The sequence below is a fragment of the Coturnix japonica genome, chromosome 31, assembly GCF_054131305.1.
Source record: "Coturnix japonica strain WE chromosome 31, WE-NBRP24, whole genome shotgun sequence".
Lineage (NCBI taxonomy): Eukaryota > Metazoa > Chordata > Aves > Galliformes > Phasianidae > Coturnix > Coturnix japonica.
In genome coordinates, this window is record NC_140693.1 from 1,313,576 (window position 1) to 1,324,298 (window position 10,723).

Sequence of the window (10,723 nt, forward strand, 5' to 3'; positions counted from 1 at the left end):
ATCCAGGGCTGCAGTCAGTAGCCGGCAATATGAACAGGTCTGTCAGAGCTGGTCTCCTTGCTGGCACTGCCATAACAAGAGGGCCCCTTTAGAGCAGGACCAGAGAACTGGAGGGAGGCCTCTTCCAAAGCTGGTGTAAGGAATATACCTCAGGAGCTGCTCCCTGAGAAAACCTTGAGATCTTCAGGTGCTCTTCACTGTGTGACCAGATCAGATTGAATAGTCCCAAGGAGATCCATAAGCATCTCAAGGCAGTGCTGTGGTTTAAGGTTTATGGGTTGAGACAAAGAGAAAAAGAAAAGGATAATAATTATGACAAATGTATTTATACATATATAATATATTTAGTGTATTTTCACACATATACAACATATGCAGTTGCAAACATATATGAACTAATCCCTATGCGCATCTGTCTGCAAGTCCAGGATTAGTTGCAGGGGTTTTAACAGCCACAGGGTTCACTGTAGGAGCTGAAGTGGCTGTTGGGCTGTTGCAGGAGTTGAAGTGACCTCAGAGTTCATTGCCAGAGCTGGAACCACCACAGGACCTGTGACTATGTTGGAGCAGCCACTGGGCTCATTGGAGGGGTTGGAGCCACCGCAGGGCTGTACTTCCTCCCTTGGGAGGAATTTGTACCATTTTCTTATTACCATACTTGGAACAGCTACAGGACCCGTAGCAGGAGTAACTGCAGAGCTCATTATGAGGGGTGGAGTGACAGAGGGATCTGCCCAGAGCTTGGAGCAACTGCAGGACGTGTAGCAAAACCTTGGAGCTGCTGCATGGTCTGTGCCAGGAGTTGCAGAGGCTGCAGCACTGTCAGCAGATCCAGCTCTCTGGATCTGGCACACTGCAGTCATTTGTGCCTCTTGGGGGTTACCAGTGCCACAGCAGACCTGCCCCCAATATTCTACCAGTTTATCAGGATCCTGCAGTTGCTCGGAGATGAAGTTCCAAAGCCCTGGGGGTGCCCACCACTCCAGGCAGCTGCCCAGACCGTCCCACACCCTCTGCCATGCAGAGCCTTCTCACCTTGGGGCAGATCTCTCACTGATATTCCTGAATAATTGTTTAACCTCAATCATAGATTCATAGAATCACCAAGGTTGGAAAAGGCCTAAAAGATCATCCAGTCCAACCGTTCACCTATTACCTATAGCTCCCACTAAACCATGTCCCTCAACACAATATCCAGTACACCCCCGGACTCACAGAGGCGACAATGTAAATTGTGTAATTCCTAATCATATGGACAATATTACTTCCAAAACCCAAAGATGACCGCAGAGCTGAATGTGCACAAAACTTCACTTTGTCAGCTGCCAATTTTATCGTGGTACAAACTGAGGTCAAACAGCATAGCAAAATAAATACCCTAATGCAGCATCCAAGCACCAAGTAAGGAGCTGTGCAGTGAAGCTTCATGAGAAGACTCAACAAGCTCCACACATAGGGAGCACATCCACACATATCAGCACCATGGCCTGCACTTCTCCAGCTCCCACAAAGCCCTGTCCGCTCTGGACAGATGTGCTGCTATCTCAACCCTTGGAGCCTCACATCAGGCACCAAAATGACTGTGGTTGTTGAACCCAACATGTGGCTCAGCAGCACACAGTGCTTTGTGCACTGCCCAATTCCCAGTGGGATGGGGATGAGAACTGGGAAAAAGAGTACAACTTCTGGGATGTAACAAAGCAGTTTACTAAGAGAGATAAAAGAAGTGGAGTAATAGTTATCACTACATATCCGTTGATATGGAATTGTATGTAACAACTGATGCACAAGCACTTGCTCAGCACCACCAGACTGATGCTCAGCTGGACCCTGGGCAGTGAAGAGACTGAGATGAACTCCCACCCCTTTCAATACAATTTCTGCTTGCTGTCAGCTGATAGAGAACGTCCCTTTGGCCACTATCAGTCAGCTGTCCTCACTCTGTTCCCTCCCAGCTCCATGTGCCCTCCACTGACCATGGCCTTGGCTCTGTACAACACTGCTTAGCAGCAGCTGTAAACATCAGAGTGTTATCAATGGTTTTCTCCTAGAACCAAAACACTGCACCACAGCAGACAGTCTGAAGAAAACAATTCCATTCCAGCTGTAACCCAGATTCCTGCCTGTCCCCTCTTCTTGTTCTTCCTGATCAGGAAGCAAGGAACAGAATCTGCCGCTCTCCTCTCTGAGCCCTTTCCATCAGTTCTCAGCTGGCTCCTCTGCCATCCCCAGGCAGAGCTCAGTGCCCTCTCATGGATGGCAGCAGCCTTTTCTCTTCTTCCTTGCCCATCCGTCATGCAGAATCTGTACCCCATTTGCTACAGTACAGAGCTGAGAATCAACCCACCATGTCTCTGTGAACCAAACAAGACCCTAGGCCTGCAAAGGCACAGAGATTTGGAGTTCGCTGAGTGAATGTTTGTGGTCCTCTCATTAGTGTAACGACTCTTCAGAAAGGATCCCCTTCCAGAAGCATGTTTTGATTTTGCCTGGCTGGGCCTTGCATCTACACCGTGCTACTGGTGTTCAGAAGATGGCACACAGGTACGAGACCCATTGTGGGGCTCACAGTTGTCCAGTGAACATTGTCACTACCCAGGGCATGTCTTTCCTAAAGGTCCTCAGTGGCATTTGCCAGCTGGCTGGGGGTGTGCTGGAGACCCCAGGGAACTGCCATTCTGTTGTAATACAAGAAGAATTTTACAGAGCAGCAGCCATGGATCAAGATAAGCACTTTACAGAGCAGCAGCTGCAGAGCAGGATAAACAGCATGAGAACCAAGGACACCTCTAGCAAAAGAGTGAAAGGCTCGTGGCTTTGAAGCGGGGTTTTAGGGTTCTTATTGCAGAAGCTTTCTTCCAATTAGTACGTGTGATTTTTGAACACCCTTGTTTGTTTGCTATAAAAGTACGGCTCTTCAGGCAATAGATGGACACAGCTATATTTAACTATATTGGTGTGTGGTTGTTTGTCCTAGAACGCTGACTTTTGCCTTCAGGTTCGCCAACACATGGGGGCCCGCAATGTCATGGGATTTAACTCTTGAACACCTGTGGGATCCCGAGAAACTAAGCCAGTATTTGAGTCAGGGATGGCGCAGCCTAGATAGATCTAAGGGGGTATGACTTATTTGGGGCTTGGCTTGTGCTTACCGTGCTCTATATAACACTGTTCCGAAAAGAGAGAATTTCCGAGCTGAGGTTCTAGCCAAAAAGGGAAATCCCCAAGTCAATTTTGATCAGTCACAGGAGGCACCAGTAACAATATCAGTTGCCCTTGTGGAAGGCAAGAAATGGAAATGGGTGTCCTCACGTCTAGAACGGAAAAAAGAAGTGGAGGAGGAGGCAACAGAAGATCCAGGTGACAGGTCTGGATAAGTACCGAGAAAGGAAAAAGGAAAAGTGTCATGAAGAAGAGAGTGATGAGGAGGAAATCTCTGTTACTGTTTGTCGATCCCTGAAGATGACTGAAATCGAAGGCGTAAGAAAGGAGTTCACACGGCACCAGAATGAATCTCTTGTTACCTGGTTGCTTCGCTGTTGGGACAGCTGGGACGGTAGCTTGTTGTGATGTGACAGGCCCTTCCCCATATTCTGGAAGAATCTTAGTGTAATACAGTGGGTGTAGACAAAAAGGCGTAGGTTATATAAGGATGTGTCTGTTTCAATAAAGCGCCATTTTGCCACTTCATCTCCTTGGTGTCACTTGGTAATTGGCCTAGCTGCTGCTTCAGTTGAAGGCGAGAGATCGTAAAGAAATTAACGACCATAAAGCCTTCATGTGTATCATTAAAATTCTCAGCTATTAGACACAAGCGCTTTCCAGACTGAGCAAGGAACAACAGTAAATTGCACTGTGTGTTTCCTTGTGGTGTTACCTACGTGACCACAGAGAAGACACGAGGAAGTGGCATGACCAGCCTACTCCTGTACTATGAGCACGGGTGAGGGAACTACAAAACAGTCCAACCACCAGTACGGCTGCTCCAGTTATCACAGGTAACCAATAGAGGGGCCCTGCCCTCATTCAAGGGAGTGGAAGGGATAATAGAGTTTATTGGACTGTGTGGATTTGATGGCCTAGCACATCAGAACCACAGAAATATAAGGCACTGGTGGATACTGGTGCACAGTGCACCCTAATGCCCTCCAGTCATGAAGGGACAGAATCAATCCATATTTCTGGATATCTCTCAAGAATTGACTGTGTTGGAGGCTGAAATAAGCCTCACTGGTAAAGACTGGAAAAAACATCCTATGTGAGTGGTCCAGGGTTTCCGTTCATACTTGGTATTGAGGATACCTCAGAAGAGGGCATTTCAAGGATACTAAGGGGTATCACTGAGCCTTTGGAATCGCTGCTGTAGATATGGACAACATTAAGCAGCTGTCTGTTTTGCCTGGCCTGTCAGAGGACCCGTCTGTTGTGAGGCTGCTACGAGTAAAAATAAAAGAGCAGCAGGTACCGATTGCTACAAAGACAGTGCACAGACGGCAGTATCGCACCAACAGGGATTCCTTGCTCCCCATTCATGATTTGATTCGCCAGTTGGAGAATCAGGGAGTGATCAGTAAAACTCACTCACCTTTTAACAGCTCCATATGGCCAGTGCGTAAAGCCAGTGGAGAATGGAGGCTGACAGTAGACTACCGTGGCCTGAATGAGGTCACACCCCCACTGAGTGCTGCTGTGCTGGAGAGCAAATAATTCAAATTCTTCTATGAGCCAGTTTTGCTATTAAGTGAAGCAAAGTAAAAGGGCCTGCCCAGGAAATTCAGTTCTTAGGTATAAAGTGGCAGGATGGATGTCATCACATCCCAACAGTGATTGACAAAATCACTGCCATGTCTCCACCAACTAGCAAGAAAGAGACACAATCATTCCTGGGTGCAGTGGGCTTTTGGAGGATGCACATTCCAAACTACAGCCTCATTGTAAGCCCCCTTTATCAGGTGATGCAGAAGAAGAATGATTTTGCATAGGGCCCAGAGCAGCAGCAGGCTTTTGAACAGATTAAACAGGAGATAGCCTGTGCCATGGACCTGGGGCCACTACGGACTGGACAGGATGTAAAGAACATCCTCTATACTGCTGCTGGAGAGAAAGGTCCCACTTGGAGTTTGTGGCAAAGAGCCTCAGGAGGGACCCAAGGCCGACCCCTGGGATTCTGGAGCTGAGCGTACAAGGGGTCTGAAGAGTGCTACACTCCAACTGAGAAGGAGATCTTAGCCGCGTATGAGGGGGCTCGGGCTGCTTCCGAAGTAGCTGGTACTGAAATGCAGCTCTTTCTGGCACCTCGACTGTCAATGATGAACCGGATGTTGAAAGGGGAGGTTCTCTCCACCCATCATGCTACCGATGCCACCTGGAGCAAGTGGATTGCACTGATTAGACAACAAGCGCGGATGGGGAACCTCAATCGTCCAGGAATTTTAGAAGTGATCATGAACTGGACTGAAGATAAAAAGTTTGGAACATCACCAGGAGAAGAGGTGTCATGTGCTAAAGCGGCCCCACCATACATCGAACTACCAGAAAATGAAAAGAAATATGCTCTTTTCACTGATGGATCATTTCATATTGTAGGGAAGCATCGGAGATGGAAAGCTGCTGTTTGGAGCCCCACACGACAGGTCGCAGAGGCCACTGAAGGTAAAGGAGAATCAAGTCAGTTTGCAGAGGTAAAAGCTGTCCAGCTGACCTTAGATGTGTCTGAACGGGAGAGGTGGCCAATGCTTTATCTTTATACTGACTCATGGATGGTGGCAAATGCCTTATGGGGGTTGTTACAGCAGTGGGAACAAAATAACTGGCAACGGAGGTGTAAACCTATTTGGGCTGCTGAACTGTAGAAAAACATAACTGCTCAAAAAAAAAGATATGATTGTAAAGGTGTGTCACGTGGATGCACACTTGCCCAAGAGTCGGGCTATTGCAGAACAACAAAACAACCATCAGGTAGGTCGAGCTGCCAGAATTGAGGTGGCTCAAATAGACTTGGACTGGCAGAACAAGAGTGAATTATTTCAAGCTTGATGGTTCCATGAGACCTCAGGCCATCAAGGAATGGACATAACATATAATTGGGCTAGAGACTGAGGGGTGGACTTAACTATGGATGCTATTGCACTGGTTATTCATGACTGTGAATCATGTGCCATAATTAAACAAGCCAAGAATATGAAGCCTCTCTGGGGGGAAGGCCAAGGCAAAAGTATAAATATGGGGAGGAGTGACAGGTGAATGATGTCACCTTGCCAGGATCTCATAATGATAAGCGTTTTGTGCTTACCATGGTGGAAGCAACCACTGGGTGGCTTGAAACATACGCAGTACCCCATGCTACTGCCAGAAACACAATATTGGGTTGTTAGAAACAAGTCCTATAGAGACATGACACCTCAGAAAGAACTGAGTCTCATAATGGGACACATTTCAAAAATTCCCTTAATAAATACTTGGGCCAAAGTTCATGGCATTGAGTGGATTTATCATATCCCCTACCATGCACCAGCTTCTGGTAAAATTAAAAGATACAATGGGGTGTTGAAAACTATGTTGAAAGCAATGGGTGGTGGAACACTGAAGCACTGGGAAAAGCATTTGCATGTGGTGCAAGGATGCTGTTAAAGTTCATATCCCACATGTGCCCTGTGTCTCATCACAGGATGTGGGGTGTGAGAAGGGCCCAGTCTGAACAAGCAGTCAATCCCAGTGAAACTCTGAACTTCAGATCTCTCAGTTCCAGTGCCCTCCTGTGCACACTCTCCCATAGTTTGATGTTCTTTATGTTCTGCATTGCCCAGAAGTGCACCCAGTGCTCCAGGTGAGGCAGTAGCAATGCAGAGCAAAGAGGGACAAACCTTTCTCCCACCCAGCTGGCAATAAATTGCTTGATGCACTTTAGGGGACTGTTGGCCTTCTTGGCTGGCTGGGCACACTGCTGACTCACTTAAAATTTTATGTTGAGCAGGACCCCCAATCCTTTTCAGTCAGACGTCTCTCATGTGTCCAATATACAGACAGTGTTTATGTCCAGGGTTGCCCATACCCAGGTGCACAATCAGGCACTTGTTCTTGTTATACTTTATGCACTTGGTGCTTAGTACCAACTGGTACCCACTTCTCTGACTTGTCCACATCTCTCTGCAAGTCCTCTCCACCCTAAGTGGAGGCAACAACACCTCCTCATCTGGTCTCATCAGCAAACTTGCTCAGAACATCTTCTAGTCCTGCATGCAAGTCATCTGCATAAACATGAAAGGAAAGTGGCCCTAAAATGGAACCCTGGGGAGCTCTGACAGTGACCATCTACCAGCCCAATGGAACCCACTGACTATAATCCTTTGGGACAGAACTACTGGCCAACTGCTCACCCACCACTGCTGGTGAACCTGAAAGGCAAAATGTCAGCGTGCTGGGTCAAACAGAGAAACACCAATATAGTTACATATAGCTGCATCAATTTATTGCCCGAAAGCCAGACTTTTATAGGAGACAGACAAGGGTGTCCAAAAATCACACACGCTAATTGGAGGAAAGCTACTGCAATAACAACCCTATAACCCCCCTTCAAAGCCACGAGCCATTCATTCTTTTCCTAGAGATGTCCTTTGTTCTCATGCTGTTTATCCTGCTCCGCAGCTGCTGCTCTGTGAACTCCTTATCTCAATCCATGGCTGCTGCTCTGTAAAATTCTTCTTGTATTACAACAGACCACGTTCTGTTTCTGTCTAGCTGTATGCAGGAATTTCTGTCCAGAAGGGTGCTGGAGAAATAGTATCAAAAGCTCTACTGAAATCCTCAAGGATTACATCAACTGCCTTCCCTTGTTCAGCTCAATGGATAAAGGTGTCATAAAAAGACCTGAAATTAAATAGGACCTTCCCCTCTGTATCTTGTGTTGTCTGTGACCTGTCCTTCAGTTGTTTTTCCATAACTCCCACCATCATTTTCTCCATAATTTTACCAAGCACTGTAGTGAGACTGACAGGTCCATAGTTGCCCGTGTCATCTTTCTTGCTCTTCCTTACAATGAGACAACATTTGCCAGCTTCCTGTCAACAGGTATGACCCTAGATTTATTAGATGCCATTGAAATGCGAGCCCAGAGCATGCTAAAGTGTCATCAGTGCAAGAACGTAGATGTGCCATAGCTTTGCAATGCCTTGAAATCCAGACTATGCCACAGATGGAGCAGAGAGGAAGATCTGCCTCTTCTGTTCTGAGCTCATCCTTTTGATAAGCTGAATATCACTACATACTCCATGGGGTCAGGTGCAAAAGACACAATGGGTGCCCTAAGCACGTGGCTGAGGTGGTATTTAGGATGGCCAAGAATACCTCCCTTCTGGCCCTCAGCTGATGCTCCAGAAGGAGGTGTCTATCTCATAGATTTTCCGTCACAGTTTACAAGCACTAGCACAAAACTAGGATCACCCAAGGCACCTTGGGCATCACTGAGAGACTGTGTATGAGTAGTGCAGTCCCTGTGGAATAAAAACCAAGGATTCAGATGAGGGACTCACACACAGACACCTCACTGTGCACATCTGAACTCAGCTAGGTGAACTTGTAGCTCCTGTGGTTCTTTGAAAAACTGATCCCAATTCAGCCCCAGGGTTTCCATCTGAGGATGAGATGCCTAACGCTAGAATAAGGATGGGATGGTCTGTTGATAACAGGACAAATGGAAACGGATTTAAATTAAAAAGGGGAGACATAGGTTAGATGTGAGGAACCTATATTTTTACACAGCAACACTGGAAAAAGTTGCCCTCAGAGGCTGTGCATGCCCAATGGATGGGATCCTGGGTTTACTCTGGGTTTACCCTCACGTCAGTCCATGTTTCTACTCATACTTTTGTCTAGGTGAACTCTCACTTTACTCAAGGTTTTACTCACAGTTTACCATCAGGGAGTGTGATCGGGAGATGGGCTGGTGGAGTGACTTGCTGGCATCCCCGAGGGAAGGCTGCCAGGCAGATACCCCCAGAAAAGTGGTTGACTCCCTGCCCTGTCACAGTCAGACAGACCTGACTGATGAGAAGGGTTGGAAGAGAGTCCCAACTCAACATCACAGGAGCCCCCCCATGCCTGCCTAGCCCTCGACCCCTGATCCATCTAAGCAACAGGTTTGACACTCTGAAATCTGAAGGAGATAAGAATGGGGAGGCAATGGAGGATCTGCCTAGGAGGAAACCTAATGCAAGGCAGTCACTACCAAGCCTTGTGACTTCCTCTGCCATGAAAGAAAGAAGGGTGGCCGTGGTGGGTGACTCCCTTCTCAGAGGAATAGAGGGCCCCATTTGCAGACTGGACCCCAGTTGTCAGTAAGTCTGCTGCCTTCTTGGTTTCAGGTCAGGGACATAATGAGGAAACTCCCAATGCTGGTTAGGTCCACTGATTATTTTCCACTACTCATAGTTTAGGTGGGCAGTGATGAAATTTCTTAGATAGGACTACAAACTATAAAGAGATTTCAGGAATTTAGGCCATTTAGTTCACAAAGTGGGAGATCAAGTGATTTTTTGTTCTATACCTTCAGTGGCAGTGAGGGACACAGAGCAGGCTTGGAAAGCAAAGCAATGAACAATTGTCTCAGAGGTTGGTACTGAGCCAGAAACTTTGAGTTCTTTGATCACAGGACAGTTTACTTGGCCCATGGTCTGTTATCCATGAATGGAACCCAACTGTCTCAAAGGGGGAAGTGAATCCTAGCATAGACGGTAGCGGGGCTTATCGAAAGAGCTTTAAACTAGCTACGATGGGGGAGTGGACAAAACAGGGCTTACCAGAGATAAGCCTAGGGAAATGCTGTTTGAGCTGGGAGAGAGGCAGATGCCTCAGCTGAAGTGCGTCTACACCAACGCACGCAGCTTGGTCAACAAGCAAGAGGAGCTGGAAGCAACTGTGCATCTGACAAACCATGACCTAGTTGCTATTACCGACCCATGGTGGGACCACTGCCATGACTGGAGTGCTGTGATGGATGGTTACAAGCTCTTCAGAAGGGATAGAGGAGGAAGGAAGGGTGGTGGTGTGGCCCTTTATATTAAAGAGAGTTTTGATGTTGAAGAGCTTGGGCTTCAGAATGAAGTGCATGTTTGTAAGGATCGGGGGAAAGGCCTGTAAGTGTGACATCTTGCTAAAGGTTTCTTATAGACCGCCTAATTGATGGGTGAGGCATTCTATGAGCAGCTTACTGAAGTCGCAAGATTGCCAGCACTCATTTTCTTGGGAGACTACAACTTCTCTGATATATGCTGGGAATATAATAAATAGCAGAGGAATCAGTCCAAGAGGTTTATAGATTGCATGCAAGACAGCTTCCTTACACAGCTGGTATGAAGTCCTACCAGGGGTGGTTCCTTGCTAGACCTGCTCTTCACTAACAGTGAAGGACTGGTAGGAGTTGAGAAGGTTGGGGACTGTCTTGGGCAGAGTGGCCATGAAATGGTAGAATTCTCTATTCTTGGAGATGTCAGAAGGGTGACTAGCAAAACTACTATCCTGAACTTCTAGAGGGCGGACTTTGACCTGTTCAGGACACTTGTAGCACAGGTCCCTTGGGAGTCGCTCCTTATGGGTAAAGGGGTCCAGGAAGCCTGGACACTCCTCAAGATGGAAATCTTAAAGGCACGAGATCAGGCTGTCCCTGAATGCCATAAGGTGAGCCATAGGGGAAGAAGACCAGTGCAGATGAACTGGGAAAAACTATTGA